This window comes from Rosa chinensis, chromosome 5 (assembly GCF_002994745.2).
Source record: "Rosa chinensis cultivar Old Blush chromosome 5, RchiOBHm-V2, whole genome shotgun sequence".
Lineage (NCBI taxonomy): Eukaryota > Viridiplantae > Streptophyta > Magnoliopsida > Rosales > Rosaceae > Rosa > Rosa chinensis.
In genome coordinates this window covers 85767143-85785685 of record NC_037092.1, presented here as the reverse complement: position 1 = coordinate 85785685, position 18543 = coordinate 85767143, and positions in this window count along the sequence as shown.

Below are 18543 nucleotides of genomic sequence, written 5' to 3'. Positions count from 1 at the left end.
TGGTCGTACTTGAGAAGTATCCACCTTGACAAAGATCATGTTCTATGGACCGGCAATGAAGTCCTTAAACAAAGCGCTCGCTAAGGAGGCAACCCTAGCACATCTTCGGTAGTATTTATTTCTTTCTTAGTTTATTTTTGTTGTGAATAAAGCTTTTGATAATTTTTGGGAGGATGGGAGGTGTCCGGAGTTTGAAATGTGGAGAAAGAATGAATTTGGCAGTGAGCAGTTTCTATCCAGAATATTTGGTTGACTTTGGGCAGTTATAGCTTCCAATTCAGATGGTAATTTGAGCTGAATTTTTCTGGAACTATTCTCCTATATGTCTACTCATGGTTGCCCAAATTTCAGTCCCTTTGAGTGTCTGGAACTCAAGTTACTTATTGGTCAATTAAAGGAGGTCAGAACAGAGACAGCTACTGTAGAGTGAATTTGGGAAGCTACACCCTCTACATATTAAATTATTTGGAGCTCAAATTTTTCAGAGGTGTATCTTCACATGTCCTCTATCTGACGGTATAATATTTTTCAATTTGAGCCTCTCTAGCTTTGGATATGGTGTTCCAAGCAACAGGGGCCAGAAACAGGGCACATCATAAACTGCAGAACAGATCAGTGAGTTTGGAGGCCAACGATGTTTGACTCAGATATGATACTTCAGTGAAATTTTACCTTCAAATATATTCATGAGTCTACTTTCGTATCCAGTTGTCTCACCCTCTTTGCACCTCTGGAGCTTCAGATATTATAGTTTTAGTGACTGAGGGTCAGCAGAAAACTTTATGACAGATTGGCAAGTTTGACCAGCTTTAATTTTCATTTCAATTGGAGATAGGTGGCTAACTTTATATGGATAGAAAGCTCTCTGAGTTACTTTCCATTTCAAGTGGCTCACCTGATTATCACTTTCTGAGTATGAGATATGGGCATTTGAAGACAGGAAGGTCATTGCTGGAAGTTTTCTGCAATCACTAGTTTGTGTTTACTCGGGGTGGTTGGACTTCTTGCACTTCAATTCTTCAATGGAGGTCATTATAGGGATGTTGTGAGGTGTATTGGAGGTGACCAAGCCTATGATTTTAATGGAGGATCTTTGTCCTTATTCTTTGATGGGCTACTTGTGACGCATTGCTCTTTGGACACTATATATGTCTCAATGGAGTCGATCTTTCATGAGCACCTAGAGCTAGCTTGGAGCATACGTTAAGGAAGTCAAGACCTTGTGCCTTGAGGTTGGTGTCTCATATTTTCTTCTCTGAAGGTTGTGAGCAATGGAGATGTCTACAAAGGGGGTTTTTCGCATCTTTTCTCCGCAATTAGATTTGTATTTTCATACTTAATTCTTGTGCCTTCGCCCAGACTTCACTCTCATGCCTTTTAGCTTTTGAGCTCACTTTACAACATTGAGGACAATGTTGGTTTTAAGTGTGGGGGTGAGGGCTCGGGTGCCTTAAAAAAAAAAAGAATTTTCCTTTTTAGTTAGCTTTATGTAATTATATTTTAGTGGTTAATGTCTTTTCCAACCCCAATGATGAGCCATGGACTTAACTTGTTATGATTGTGGATAGATTAAACATGATCTAGGACTTTGAATTTATTTTGTGATTGAGTGTATATGTGATCTATGCTTGATTATATGTGTGCACATAGCCTATGTTAGGTTCGTTCATCATAGTTAGAGAAGCATATAGATTATTCGATTAACTTGCATGCCTTATTTGTGAGCTTTTGTGCCTATATCTATAGTGTATGCATCGTTCATTCACTTATTCTTTCATGTGTGTACAATTTCATGACATTGCGTATTTAGAACTTGCTTGAGACCTCTCAAGGCTACTTTTAGCTTGCGACATGATACAAAGGATTGAGGCATTGGGACTATATATCACCATGGCTAAAGAAGCATGTGCCCAAAGATATTTACCACTAGATTGCCACTTTGAGCCTATGTATATATTTAGCTTTTTTGTTCATTTGCACCACAAATCCCTACCTAGCCTAAACACTTTTATCCTACCCTTCCATGGTAATTGGTGAAGCGATTCGAGAGAATGACTTTATGTTTGAATGCTTCAAAAGAAAGAAAAAGTCAAAAGTGTGAGATTAGAAAAAAAAAAAAAAAAAAAGGTGATAGAAAAAAGGTTCAAAGGAAAAATAGAAAAAAGAAAAAGGTGATAGAAAAAAAAAATTTGTTGAAAAGAAAAAAAAAATATATAGCTAGTATTATTTTTGCTTATAGTATAGTGTAGTGTGGGTTGTATATTGGGTTTTAGAGTGAGTGAATTAGCATTCGAAAGCAAAAGTCTAATATCTCTACAAGAGAGAGTTGCTTCATGAGCTTCTATGGACTTTGTATTTCCTTATCCTTCATTTCTTATAGCCACTTGCCCTTAGCCCATTACAACCAAATAAAAGACCTCTTGATCTTGAATGTTGTGGGCTACCCAGCGGAGATGAGATCGAAAAGCAAGCATATAGCGGCGCATGTTGTGAAATTACTTTTGAGTGAAACACATATAGCCCCTAAACACTTGAGCGGTAATATTTAGTGAACCTATGTGAGTTTAGTGGGTTATATCGGGTCTTCTATATGCCTATTTGATTATGGTGGATTGATTTGACATACGGTCAACACATGCATATACTTGAGCATTTCTCACATGTGCATCTTAATTGCCTTACAAATTTATAATTTCTATGTCATGCTTTGTCGACTTCATAGTCATGTACATAATTAGTTCTCTGAGGGTTATGGTTGGAAAGACTAATACTACACTTCCCTTATGTTTATAAGTTAGTAAATTTTCGAATTATGTATCATTTAGTTTGCTTGAGGACAAGCAAAGTTCAAGTGTGGGGGTGTGATTACACGCATTTTTATGCATGTAATTGTATCCAAAACACTAGAAATAAGTTAGTCCTCAAGTCAATTATTATGTAATTAATTTATTTTTATTTATTGTGTAGGAAATAAGCGGAATTTCGGAAATCGAGAGAAAATGATCCAAAATTGGAGTTTCTGAGAAAAGGACGAAATAGTCAATGCGGGTCAACATGGTCAACGCCATCAAGGGAGTGGAATCCAATTGTCTCTGACAACATATGTGGAAGTGTATTGAGAAGTTGAGAAGAGAGAAGAAGAAAGCAAAAAGAAGGAAGAAGAAAAGAAAAAAAGAAAAGACAAGAAAAAGAGATAAGAAAAGAAAAAAAAGAAAAAAAATGAAAATGCTCAGCATCAGAATACCTGAGTTTAGTGGGTTATATCGATCAGAATACCTTCCCCCCCCCCCCCCCCCCACGTGCACTCCATTTCTATTTCCTTTTCTTTTTATTTTCTCTCCTTTTTCCTTTTCTTCCTATCACTTCTTGCCACGTGACCCTTATCCCTATTCACTTCCTTTTTGCAGCCACACCACCGAGACCACATATATATATCCCTCATTTCACTTCACCCTAATTCTGCCGCACCACACCTAAAACAGAGGCAGCCCTTTTGGGCTGTTCTCTCTCCTCCTTCTCCTCCATTTTTTTTCCTCTTTTCTTTCTATTTTATTTTGAGATTTGAAGGATTTACTCATCCAAATCTTCAAGGATTCATCAAAGGTCTCTACTTCTACAAGATTCAAGACTTGGGGTAATTGTGGGAGTTGTAATTCAAGACTAGTCATGCTATCTTTTTAGCTATTTGTGATTATTCTTGTTTTCTCGTACACTTCTATACTCTTTTCCCTTTGAATTTTGTATCTTTGATGTTTATAATTATGGGTTGTGAGTAATTTTCTTGTTGGTGGTTAGGGTTGTGTGCCCTAGCTCAAATTTTATGTAAAAGATGTTTAATTTAATGTTATTATGCAATTTTCATATGATGGATGCTTATATCTATTTTTGTTGGGTTAAAATGTATGTCTAGGAGCCTAGTCAACTCTAGGGTATCTATTTTGAGCATGTCTAGGACCGAGTTAGAGGCTTGACTCCCTCTAATTCATAAGCTAGAAACCTTCAATTTCGTATTCGAGGGGTTATAAGCATGGTGATTTACACCCGTTGCGTGATTGCGCGGGCAGGTCGCTTAGTAGTCTAATTCCTCAATCTTTACGCCTCTTGATGTGAATTAGTGACCCTTGAACCGGCTCTAATTCATGTCAAGTGAGTTCCTACGACCCTTGAACCGGAGTAGGAATACCGTGAAAGGGAATTTCGGTCCTTGAGCCTTGAACCGCCTTGGATACGACTACCGCCAAAATAGGAGATTTGCATCTACATTAGATTAGCTTCCGACACATAGAATTTAGGTGAAGGAACCTTCCTAACACCCAACATTCTCATTTTTATTGTTTACATTTCTTTTTTATTTTTATTGCTTTACATTTCATTATTATTTGTTAAGTTAAAATCAACCCCCAAACATTAAACTCTTCCACTCATTTGTGCATATCCACCACTAGGCTCTTAGTTTTGATTAGGCTTTGGTGAGAATCAAAACCGAGCATTGCTAGGGCTTGGTGCCTTAGATTAACATTTTTATTTCTTTTCTTTGTTTGCTAAGTGTCTTTATTTCCGATTACCCAAAGATTGTGGGTTAGCCACTAATCCCCGTGGTACGATAAACTTTGGGCATAATATTTTCCTATCTTGACAATGATACGTACGATTGCGTAAATGTGTGTGATGCCCCGGAAATTCGTATTTATTTTCCGAGGAATTTCCGGAATCTTATTTATGGTTGTTGGACGGTTTCGTGGCTCGTGGATGGAGCGGAAGTGTTTCGGACGAATTTCTATTCAGAAAGTATGACTTTAGGGGGGGGGGCTCAAGGTTTACTTTTTATACGTTGGGATTCTCTGAAAACTTGCTTCACGAAAGTTGTAGAGCGCGTCGATACGAGTTCGTGGATACGTAGAACGCGAGAATCGAAGTTCGTATGAGAAAGTTATGGCCATTGGAAGGAATTTCCATTTTGGTATAAATAGAAGTTTCCCAAGTTGGAAACTTACTATTTTCATTATTTCCATTTCCAGAATATCTCTTTCTCTTTCTTCTCTCTCGGCTGCACCTTCAGAATCGAAAATATAAGGCTGACCCGACCCGAACCCAGACGATCCGACCCGACTTTTCCGGCGAACTGCAGCGGTCTCCGGCGACGAAACTTTCCAAATAGGATCGTCTCCTCCGTCTGGTCATCCCTCTGGTGTCCTCTAGCGCCGATTCTCCTCCACGGCGGCGCTGCAAGGCGGTGCAGTTTGAGGATTTCGGACCCGGTCGGAAATCCTTGTTCCGACGTCGGCGAGGCTTCAAGTCTTCTTGGTTGAGCTCAGAGCAGCCTCCTTGATCGATCCTTGGTGGTTGTTTGCATCACTTCACGTAAAACTTGGTTCAACTCAGTCTAGATTACTGTTCACAGCTTGTGAGGTAGTTTTCGACCCTTTATGCTTGTTTTCTGACTTCGAGCTAGTTATGAAGTTCACAAGCATGCTTAGATGAAGAACTTTGATGTTGGAGTTTTGTGAAATATTGAGTTTTGGCCGGCGGTGGTGAGCCACAGTCTGTGGCGGCGTTCCGGCCACTTAAGGAACTGTTTTTGGTATTATATATGTTTTACTCGTTGTTACGAGCGTTTCGATATATAATATGCAAATTTTGGAGTTCGTATGGAATTGTTATGATTTTTGCCGTTTCATATCGGTGAAATTATTCGTTCGGTGAGGATTTGAGCGTCCGATCGACTTGTGGTTTGGTCACATCGATCGTAGATGTATTATGGAGACATTGGGTGGTCTCGGTTGTGGTTTCGCCTCGATTGGCGTCACTTTGGGAATTTTGGTTCGATGAACGTTATTCCTTGTGTTTCATTGACTGAATCAAGATTGTACTTTTCTTAGGTGCTTGACAGAGTGCATTCTGTAAGTAGTCTAGTGGTGTGAAGACGCAGCGGGAATTTCGAGGTGAGTAATCTCATGAAGTTCATTCACAAACGGGCTTACCTTTATCGTTTTGAGAGTTATTTAGTTAACTGCAAACTATAGTTAGTATTAGTAGGCATTCCTGAGCGGATGACTACATATATATATATATATATATTTATATATTTACGTGAAATATATATGTTTTGGTGATTTGTGGATTTTGAAAACAATATGCATGAAATGATGCTTTTTATTGTTTTGGGTTGTGGCTTTTGGAAAACAAATGATTGTGGAAATGTTGATTTCGATTTGTTTTGAAAAGCGTTGAGATTTGTGTATTTGTGGAACTTTTTAGTTCGCGGGTGGTTTATTTAAATATGGGTTTTATACCGGGAGTAATTGATAGGGGTCAATTACGGGGAATCTTTCATTTTAGATTCGTGTAACATTTTGGGTCCATTGTGACTCCTTTAATGTTTTGGTATTTATACCGCGGGTCCAAAGGCTTACGAGTTGAGGATCATGGGTGGGAAAATCGGGACTTCACGCCTTTGGCCGGGTTTATGGATAAGATCAGTTAGAGTTCTAGTCTGTCCGCCGTGCTTTGTTTATTGATTTAAACGTGTGAGTTTATCTCGTGATTTGTGTGGGTTTATCCCGTGCTTCGTTTCTTGATTGAAACGTGATTTGTTTATTTATTTAAACGTGATTTGAGTGAGTTTATCTCGTGCTTTGTTTATTGATTTAAACGTGATTTGAGTGAGTTTATCTCGTGCTTTGTTTATTGATTTAAACGTGATTTGAGTGAGTTTATCTCATGCTTTGTTTCTTGATTGAAACGTGATTTGTTTATTTATTTAAACGTGATTTGAGTGAGTTTATCTCGTGCTTTGTTTATTGATTTAAACGTGATTTGAGTGGGTTTATCCCGTGCTTTGTTTCTTGATTGAAACGTGATTTGTTTATTGATTTAAACGTGATTTGAGTGAGTTTATCTCGTGCTTTGTTTATTGATTTAAATATGTGAGTTTATCTCGTGATTTGTGTGGGTTTATCCTGTGCTTTGCTTATTGATTTAAACGTGTGAGTTTATCTCGTGATTTGTGTGGGTTTATCCCGTGCTTTGTTTATTGATTTAAACGTGTGAATTTATCTCGTGATTTGTGTGGGTTTATCCCGTGCTTTGTTTATTGATTTAAACGTGTGAGTTTATCTAGTGATTTGTGGGGGTTTATCCCGCGATTTGTTTATTGTTTTAAACGTGATTCGTGTGAGTTATTCTCGTGATTGGTGTGAGTTGTGTGTGGTTTGAGTTACTCATACGAGCTTGCAAAAGCTTACCGGGTTTGTTGTGTGGCAACCCGGTGCACCATTCAAACGGTGTAGGGGTTAATCCTGCAGATCAGGATAATCGTGGCTAAAGTTGGGATTGCATACTTGCAGCTTAACGGTAGGAAGCAAATTTTGTGACTTTACCGTTATTTGGACTTCCGTTGTAGTGAGCTCTGAGGAGCATTTATGTTTTATCTTGTTGTTGACAATTTAATTCGTAAGCTTGTGTAATATATAACTCTATGGAGCGAGTGTATATTAACTTTGAGGGTTCAGGGCATCAGTATGTACTTGTTTAAAGGGAAAAAGTTTCCAGGTATTTTGTATTGATGACTGAACGTTCACGCATGTATAATTATGAGATTATATATATCGATTTTCATGTGTGTAAAATCAGGGGCGTGACAACGTGTATCCAAGTCAATTGTAATATGAGGGGTGTTTGTACCCTTCATGCTTGACCGAGTGAGGTCGTATGACTTTATATCAATGGATCAGTCTTCCATTCCCCTCAAAAAAAAAAAAAAAAAAAGTAGCGTTGTTGACGCAACAATACTTTAGATATATAGTAATAGACTAGTCCATGGTCGAGTTTTAATATTATTCCTACTTAATAGGTAGGGAAAAAGAAACCAACAGTACTCTACCTTTGTAATAGATAAGAAAAGTGCAAATTTTTAAGCACATGGTAATGAAAAGAGGGAAATGTAGTTTAAAAATGGTTCCTAATAAAAAGGTAGAGGAAAAAAAAAAAAATCATTGCAGCTTACCTTTCCCCTTAAGAAATTACCTTTGTACTAGGTATCAAAATTGCAAACATATCTATGCACAAGATAATGAAAAAAAGTAACTTAGTTTTAGCATTGTTCCTAATCAAAAGGTATTGAAAAAAAAAAAAAAACAAAACCATAACAACTTGCCTTACCCTTAAGATATGAAAATGCATCTCCCTTTCCAAAACATCTCTCCTTTGTACGATTTATCTTAAGGTGCAAAGGTAGAATATTACCTCTTTAGATAGATCAAAACATTCTTATGAACCCCCATCTGAAATGTATATTTGATTGTATAATGAAGTTGAACAACATGACAATTCTATAATAAAGGTGTAAAAGCAAAGAAGAAAGTGATGAGAATAAAGAAGAAGAAAAAAGAGAAGGTATATATAGGGTGTAGAGAAATGATGGTAAGGTAGGATCATTTTATTTAACTTATAATTATTTTTTAATGACGATGCATCAATTAAGGCTTTTGTTATGCTGATGACATATCATAATTGGTATGCTTTTTATGAATACCAAATTAATTGAAAAACAACATTAACTCTCAATTAATTGACTCATAAATTATTGATTGTTTCGAGCAATATTGTTATGAGTAAATTCGGTATATAGAAAAGTAGAAGTTGACTCATCATGCTAATATGGGAAAGTAAGTTGATGTGCATGGTTAGTCACTGGACCGCAATTAACAAAAAATTTCACCAAGATTACATTCAAAATAGGTCATGATTTTTGGACTTAAAACTAATTAACTTCCCTCATGTATTGTACGGTTGTTGAAGTGACAATTACATGAAATCAAGGGTTTTTGTTCATTTACCCCATTTCTAGGGATTTTTTTTCCCACTTAGCCCATTAAGTTTTTTTAATTCCCTCTTACCCAAAACACTCTAAGAATGTCTTCTCTAATACTCCATTAATATATATTTTTTTTAATACCATTTTACCCTCACCTTTTTATTACTTATATATATATATATAGACAGAGAGAGAGAGAGAGAGAGAGAGAGAGAGAGAGAGAAAATGGAAGAGAAAGAAATCATAGGAGACTTCGCTGGAGCCGGTCACCGGTCATCGGAATCCGGTCATCGGTCACTAGAATCTGGTCATCTGCCGCTGCCCACCGGACTTTTCTGAAAACCTCATTGGAAAGGTTTATTACCCCCAATAGAGGGGCAATAGACCTCTATTGCCCTCTAATAGACATCTATAGACGTCTATCAGCCATATATTGCCCCCCAATAGAAGTCAATTGCTTCTCAACAAACTTTCAGTCGCCGGAATGGGAACCAATATCTTTAAATTTAGACAAATAAACTTTGATTAAATAAAAAAAAACGAGATGATTATATCGATTCAAAACGTCTATTTCCCCCCAATAGATGCTTCAACAGACGTACGTCTATTGCTCCAATAATTTTTTTTTTTTCATTTTTCTTTCCTTCTGGGCCTTTTGCCCCATTTTACGAAACAAAGATGAAAAATGAAAAAAAAAAAAACGAAAGAGGGAAATTAAATCATCTTTCTCCTTTCTCCTTTGCCACTGCCTGCGTCGAGCACCGGAGGATACAGTATCGGAGCAATGGTGGAGTGGATCGAACGCCGGTGATGCGCAGCAGAGTGGATCATACACTCGGTGAGGCAAAGGAGATGGCGGAGTGGATCGAACGCCGAAAGAACTCGACGCCGCGCTTGAGGTGAAGATCGGGGAGTGCATCGACGTCGGAGATATGCAGCACCGATGGGTTGGTCCTCGACACATCAAATTCTCAGCGAGCATCGACGTCGGAGATATGCAGCACCGATGGGTTGGTCCTCGACATGTCAAATTCTCAACGAGCTCTTTCATGAGAGAGAGAGAGAGAGAGAGAGAGAGAGAGAGAGAGAGAGAGAGAGAGAGAGAGAGAGAGAGAGAACTGAAAATTAAAATGAATCGAGTCGTGCTGTTAGTGTGTAGGGGTAGTGGCAGGGCCGGTCCTGACATTTTGAAGGCCTGAGGTAAATAATTTAAATGTGGCCTCAGATAAAAAAAATCATACAATCGAACAAATTTATATATATATATATATATATAAATTAAACCCCTACATTAATGGAACGGGATCGTGGTGGAGAGAGAGAGATGAGAGAGATAGAAGCATAGCTTGATGTAATTTTTTTAATTAGGCAGAGGGTAAAAATTTCAATTTAAACTAAGGGGGAATAAAAATCTGTTGATGGGGTAAGTGTGATAACTTTTGCTCATTTTGGAGCTTTGGGTCAAGGACCCTAAAATCAAATACCATATCCTTACTTGGCATGTTTACTTACTTGAAATCAAAAATAGTCATAAATCGAGGACAATTAGAATGGGAGAAGAAAAAAATCGGTGTTGATCCCGGAGGCTTTGATTCCTAAACTCATCTCTCCCATTCGTAATCAAATTCCTAAGTATTCAAGAATCGATTCCTGACAAGGAGGTGGAACCTACACCCATTCTGATTTTTTTTTTATCATTGCTTGTACCTTCTCTGGATTTGCCTCTATGCCTCGGTGGCTAATGATATAGCCTAGGAATTTTCCAATTTCGACCCCAAATATGTACTTCTGTGGGTTCAAGCGCATATCGTTTTGTAGGATGATGGAGAAAACTGTTGCCGTGAGACTCTTGACCAGCATGTCATCAACGTACACCTTCATGATGCTATCGATGACCACGACAAACATTTTATTGACCATCCTCTAGTAGGTGGCACTGGCGTTCTTTAATCCGAAAGGCATGACTTGGTAACCGTGAAGTCCTTTGTCAGTAGTAAAGCTAGTGTGCTCTTCATCTTCAGGGTTCATCTCTCTTTGACTGTACCCGCTAAAAGTATCCATGAATTAAGTAACCAGTACCCAGATGTGGAGTCTATGAGACGGTATATACATGGAAGCGGGAAGTTGTCCTTAGAGCAAGCCCAGTTAAGATTAGTGTAATCGATACACATGTGCCAAGACCTTGCTATTTTCTTTGGAACCATGACCACGCTGGCTTCCCTAATCAATTTTATGGCCTTCAACTTCTATACCTCTACTTGTATGACTGTGTACTTGTCTTGGTCAAAAGCCCTGCGTTTCTATCTCACCGGGACTGATAATGAGATGATGCTTAGGTTGTGCGTAGCCACCTCTGTAAGGATACTAGGCATGTCCTCGTACGACCATGTGAAGGAGGATGAGTTGGCTCACAGGAATCGGATTATATTGTCCCGAACTAATGGTGACAACTTAGCACTGATTCATATGGTTTTGTCTGGGTATTCTTCTGATAGGACCATTTCCTCAATATCTTCTATGGCACTGGGCCGTTCCTCATCCGAATTGGTGTCGTCCTTTGGATCTTCGTATCTATTAAAGGGCTAGAGCTCCGCCATTACCAATAACATCTCTGTCTTCCCCTTTCCACTGGAAACCGTTAAAGAATAGCAATGTCTTGCTGCAACCTGATCTTCCCAGATCGCTACTACTGTTACCGGGGTTAGAACCTTCATCATAAGCATGTGACCAGCCACAAACTTCTTCAGCCGCTAGAGTGCCGGTCGCCCTAGAATCTCGTTTTATAGCGAAACACAATCAGCCACGATGAACTCTGTATTAATGGTTGACCAATTTCAACTTTCTCCCATGGTAAGCGACATATAGTCATATACCAGAGGCTGAACGATATCCCCAAAGAAGCTGATTAGGGGCTTGTTATCCTGTGATAACTTGGATCGTCCCCGGTTCAGTGCCTTGTATGCGTCACGAAATAGTACACTAATAGATGCACCCCTATCATTGAGTACCGTGGAAGTTATGTAGTGATCCATTTGAAGCGTGATGAGCAATGGGTCATCATAAGGCATTTTGAGGTTCCCCTCTTCCTCTTCTAGGAAGATGACCGACTTCTATCCAGTCACTGTGTCTTCCCTTGCGGTTTTGTGGAACTTGAAAACCTCAGGATGGCCAAAGCTTGTACTCCGCTTTCTCCTTTGAGGTTATAAGTCTTCTGGGCCTCTACCATAGATTGTGAGAATCCGATCATATACATCAATAGCCCCTATCTCTTTAGTGGGCAGATACAGCTGAAGTTTGCCTTTCTTCGATGGTATTTTTTAAAGCCATGTAGAGGTTGGTATTGTGTCCAGCATCTTCGTGGTAGGTACAGAATCTACTAGTATCCTGCTGGGTGAGTTTGCTCTTCGGAAACCTACGGGGTGGTGGTCCGGGTATTTCATCTCTGTTCTCGTTCCATATTGTCTTGTATGAGGCATTAAGAACATTAAACACCTCATACCTAGGTGGGGGGTGGTGTTTTTGGATACTGGGGTTAGGATCTTTCTTCTTGGTGGTACGGCTTATTTGAGTACTCGCTGGATCTGGACGACAACCCCTTGCCCCGCTTGTTTGCAAGATAGGGTGATCGTTCACCGTCCTAGGTCCACTCTCTCTTTTTCAGCTTGTCCCTGGCCAGCGGGGCTGGGGTGATGGTTATTCTCCTCTCTTGTTTCACTTTATCCTCATATGCTTCGAACTTTGCCTGGGTGTACCTAATCGCGGTGGCCATTACCTCGTCATAGCTGGTCGGAGGATGATGATGATTGATTTTGTAAAGAAAGTCTCCGGGCCTCAAACCTCATCTGAAAGACATTTGTGCAAGTTCCTTGTTTAAATCCCTGCACTTGGCTGTTGCTGCATACAATCTGTTGACGAAAGGCTTCAATGTCTCATTCTCCCCCATTGTAACCTTAGCAGCCCCATTGGAGTGTTAATTCCACCGGTGCGCAGAATGAAGCTTGCCACTAATTTATCTGCGAGCCCCTTAAAAGATCCTACAGAACCAGCCAGTAGTTCGTAAAATCAACTCAAAGCCTCCCCGGGTAGTGTTTCCTGAAACATGTTGCAGTAGATATCATCCGTGTATCCCTTGGCACTCGTCTATGAGCGAAAACCCTGCAAATATTGATATGGGTCTCCTACTCCTGTGTAGTCAATTTTTAACAGTTTGGTGGCATTTGATTGGACAACATTCCGCACCCCTGCAGTGAAAGGTCTCGGTCGACCCTTAAAAGTGGTCAATAGGCGCATTACATCCCTATTTTCGGCTGCCTCTACCTTTTCTAGAAGGGCAACAAGTGACTGACTCAACTGTACTAGAAGTGCTTTGGCTGGGTCTGTTATCGGTGGCTTGGCCTGCTCTATCTATCCTGGGTAGGGGTACGGGTGGTAAGTTTCTTAGGCTCTCTGGGTATAACTAAATTGGCATATGTATGACTCGTTGGCCAGCAGTATAGACTCTTCAAGGCCTTGCTCTGTGGCCCCCTACAACTTGGGATGCCGGAACTATGGTTGCCACCGATGATGTTGGCTGTGAGGCCTTAGTGAGGGCCTGGGTAAGGGCCTCATTTCGTTGGTGATGCCGGTCCAACACCTGAGCGAGAGCTGTGTTCTCGTCCTCCAACTCTTGCAGCCTCTATTATGAAGTCTCTTGATCAACTCTCTGTTGTTCCTAGAAAGCTGTAATTTCTGCACACATGACCTCCATTTTTTATAACGGGGAGACGAGGTCCCGGATTGGTGATGCGTGGCCTACAGTTGGGAAGGCTCCGAGCCCATGAGTTTCGATGTTAGCGACAGGTGTTGATTATACGCATTTATATGCGTGTAATTATATCTAAAACACTATAAATAAGCAAATCCTCATGTCAATTAATATGTAATTAATCCATTTTTTATTTATTTTGTAGAAAATAAGCGGAGCTGCGGAAACGAGAGAAAATTGTGCGAAATTGGAACAAATTGGAGTTTCCGACAAAAGGACGAAATAGTCAATGCGGGTCAACCGTAGTCAACATCATTAAAGGAGCGGAATCCAATTGCCTCTGATAGTATGTGCGGAAGTGCATTGAGAAGAGAAAAGAAATGAGGAGAGAAAAAATAATAATAATAATGCATCTTAATTAATTAAGTTAATTAATCAATTGATTAGTTACTTAATTAATCAAGTTATGTGGTAGTCAGTGACTCAGTCATTCATGCACGTGCAGCATACATCTTAATTATGCTGACCTTAATTAGGCAAGCTTTTCTTTTCCTTTACGTGGCAACCATCAGATGACCCATTTCTTTCTCTTCCAACATGGACCAGCCACCACGTTACACCTCATCATCTGCTCCTTTTCTTCTTTACCGAAACCACACACAAGCAGATCACCTCAATTAATCATCCAACCCTCTATCTCACGAAACGAATGGCCACCAACCCACTATATATTGAAGCACCCTAGCAGCTAGAATTCGGCCGCACCACACCCAAAACAGAGGCAGCCCAAAAGGGCTGCTCTCTCTCCTCTCCACTCTCTTCTCCTCCATTTCTTTTTCTTTTCATCTTTGCCTTAGTTTTATTTTAGAGATTTGAAGGAATTTCTCACACAAGCTTCAAGGAGTCATCAAAAACTACAAGATTCAAGCTTTAGGTATTTGTGGGAGTTGTAATTCAAGGGAAATCATATTAGCTCCCTAGCTAATTGTGGCTACCTTTGTATTCTCCTACACTTCTATAATCTTTTCTCTTTGAATTTTGTATCTTTGATGTTCATAGTTATGGGTTGTGAGTAATTTCTTTGTTGGGTTTTAGGGTTGTGTCCCTAACCCAAATTTTGTGTAAAAGATGTTTATTTTAATGTAATGATGCAATTTTCATATGATGGATGATTATATCTATTTTTGTTGGGTTAAAATGCATGTCTAGGAGCCTAGTCAACTCTAGGGTGTGTATTTTGAGCATGTCTAGGATGGAGTTAGGGGCTTGACTCTCTCTAATTCCTAAGCTAGAAACCTTCAATTTCGTATTCGAGGGGTTATAAGCATGGTGATTTACACCCGTTGCGTGATTGCGCGGGCGGGTCGCTTAGTAGTCTAATTCCTCGATCTCTACGCCTCTTGATGTGAATTAGTGACCCTTGAACCGGCTCTAATTCATGCCAAGTGAGTCCCTACGGCCCTTGAACCGGAGTAGGAATACCATGAAAGGGAATTTCGGTCCTTGAGCCTTGAACCGCCTTGGATACGACTACCGCCAAATTAGGAAATATGCATCTACATTAGATTAGCTTCCGACACATGGGATTTGGTGAAGGAACCTCCCTAACACCCGACATTCTCATTTATATTGGTTACACTTTTATTAATTTCTTTGCATTTCTATTAGTTGCTTTACATTTCTCTGAGTCTACTTTCCATTTCAAGTGGCCTCACCTGATTATCACTTTCCGATTTTGAGATATGGGCATTAAAAGACAGAAAGGTCATTGCTAGAAGTTTTCTACACTCACTAGTTTGTGTTCACTCGGGTTGGTTGGACTTCTTGCACTTCAACTCTTCAATGGAGCCCATTATAGGGCTGTTGTGAGGTTTGTTGGAGGTGGCAAAGTCTGTGATCTTAATGGAGGACCTTGTCCTTATTCTTTGGTGGCCTATTTGTGACACATTGCTCTTTGGACACTATATATTTCCCAATGGAGTCGATCTTTCTTGAGCACCTTGAGCTATTATGGAGCATACGTTAAGGAAGTCAAGGCCTTGTGCCTTGAAGTTGGTGTCTTATTTTAGTCTTCTCCGAAGGTCGTGAGCAATGGAGGTGTCTACAAAGGGGGTTTTCCGTAACTTTTCTCCGCATTTAGATTTTTATTTTCATAGCTCAATTTTTGTGCCTTCGCCCTGACTTCACTCTCATGCCTAAATCCGACACGGATTTTAGCTTTCAAGCTCACAACATTGAGGACAATGTTGGTTCTAAGTGTGGGGGTGAGGGCTCGGGCGCCCTATCAAAAAAAAAAAAAAAAAACAATTAGATTAGCTTTATGTAATTATATTTTAGTGGTTAATGCCTTTTCCAACCCCAATGAAGAGCCATGGACTTAACTTGTTGTGATTGTGAATAGACTAAGCATGATCTAGGACTTTGAATTTGTTTTGTGATTAAGTGTATATGTGATCTATGCTTGACTATATGTGTGCACATAGCCTAAGGTTAAGTTGGTTCATCCTAATTAGAGAAGCATATAGATGATTTGATTGACTTGCATACCTTTATTTGTGAGCTTTTGTGCCTATATTTATAGTGTATGCATCGTTCATTCACTTTTTCTTTCATGTGTGTACAATTTCATGACATTGCGTATCTAGAACTTGCTTGAGACCTCTCGAGGCTACTTTTAGCTTGCGACATGATAGAAAGGATGGAGGCATTAGGACTATATAACACCATGGCCAAAGAAGCATGTGCCCAAAAATATTTACCACTAGATTGCCACTTTGAGCCTATGTATATATTTTAGCCTTTTTGTTCATTACCACCACAAATCTCTACCTAGCCTAAACACTTTTATCATACCCTTCCATGGTAGTTGGTGAAGCAATTCGAGAGAATGACTTTATGTTTGAGTGCTTCAAAAGAAAGAAAAAGTCAAAAGTGTGAGGTTACAAAAAAAATAAGTGTGGGGGTGAGTGATATTGTTTAGAAAAGAAAGTTCGAAAAAAAAAAAAAAAGAAGAAGAAGTTCAAAGGAAAAAAAATAGAAAAAGAAAAAGGTGATCCAAAAAAAAAAAAATTGTTGAAAAGAAAAAAAAATAGCTAGTATTATTTTTGCTTATAGTATAGTGTAGTGTGGGTTGTACATTGGGATTAGAGTGAGTGAGTTAACATTTGAAAGCAAAAGTCATATATCTCTACAAGAGAGAGTTGCATCATCGACTTCTATGGACTTTGTATTTCCTTATCCTTCATTTCTTTTAGCCACTTGCCCTTAGCCCCATTATAACCAAATAAAAGACCTCTTAATCTTGAATGTTGTGGGTTACCTAGCGGAGATGAGATCGAAGAGCAAGCATATGGTAATGCGTGTTGTGAAATTGCTTTCGAGTGAAATACAAATAACCCATAAACACTTGAGCGGTAATATTTAGTGAACTTATGTGAGTTTAGTGGGTTATATCGGGTCTTCTATATGCCTATTTAATTGTGGTGGATTGATTTGACACATGGGTCAACACATGCATATACTTGAGCATTTCTCACATGTGCATCTTAATTGCCTTACAAATTCAAAAATCCTATGTTGTGCTTTGTCAACTTCATGGTCATTTACATAATTAGTTCTCCGAGGGTTATGGTTGGAAAGGCTAATACCGCGTTTTTCTTTATGTTTAAGCATAAATGTTTGTGAGTTATTAGATTTTCGGATTATATTTCATTTAATTTGCTTGAGGACAAGCAAAGTTCAAGTGTGGGGGTGTGATTATACGCATTTATATGCGTGTAATTATATCTAAAACACTATAAATAAGCAAATCCTCATGTCAATTAATATGTAATTAATCCATTTTTTATTTATTTTGTAGAAAATAAGCGGAGCTGCGGAAACGAGAGAAAATTGTGCGAAATTGGAACAAATTGGAGTTTCCGACAAAAGGACGAAATAGTCAATGCGGGTCAACCGTAGTCAACATCATTAAAGGAGCGGAATCCAATTGCCTCTGATAGTATGTGCGGAAGTGCATTGAGAAGAGAAAAGAAATGAGGAGAGAAAAAATAATAATAATAATGCATCTTAATTAATTAAGTTAATTAATCAATTGATTAGTTACTTAATTAATCAAGTTATGTGGTAGTCAGTGACTCAGTCATTCATGCACGTGCAGCATACATCTTAATTATGCTGACCTTAATTAGGCAAGCTTTTCTTTTCCTTTACGTGGCAACCATCAGATGACCCATTTCTTTCTCTTCCAACATGGACCAGCCACCACGTTACACCTCATCATCTGCTCCTTTTCTTCTTTACCGAAACCACACACAAGCAGATCACCTCAATTAATCATCCAACCCTCTATCTCACGAAACGAATGGCCACCAACCCACTATATATTGAAGCACCCTAGCAGCTAGAATTCGGCCGCACCACACCCAAAACAGAGGCAGCCCAAAAGGGCTGCTCTCTCTCCTCTCCACTCTCTTCTCCTCCATTTCTTTTTCTTTTCATCTTTGCCTTAGTTTTATTTTAGAGATTTGAAGGAATTTCTCACACAAGCTTCAAGGAGTCATCAAAAGCTACAAGATTCAAGCTTTAGGTATTTGTGGGAGTTGTAATTCAAGGGAAATCATATTAGCTCCCTAGCTAATTGTGGCTACCTTTGTATTCTCCTACACTTATATAATCTTTTCTCTTTGAATTTTGTATCTTTGATGTTCATAGTTATGGGTTGTGAGTAATTTCTTTGTTGGGTTTTAGGGTTGTGTCCCTAACCCAAATTTTGTTTAAAAGATGTTTATTTTAATGTAATGATGCAATTTTCATATGATGGATGATTATATCTATTTTTGTTGGGTTAAAATGCATGTCTAGGAGCCTAGTCAACTCTAGGGTGTGTATTTTGAGCATGTCTAGGATGGAGTTAGGGGCTTGACTCCCTCTAATTCCTAAGCTAGAAACCTTCAATTTCGTATTCGAGGGGTTATAAGCATGG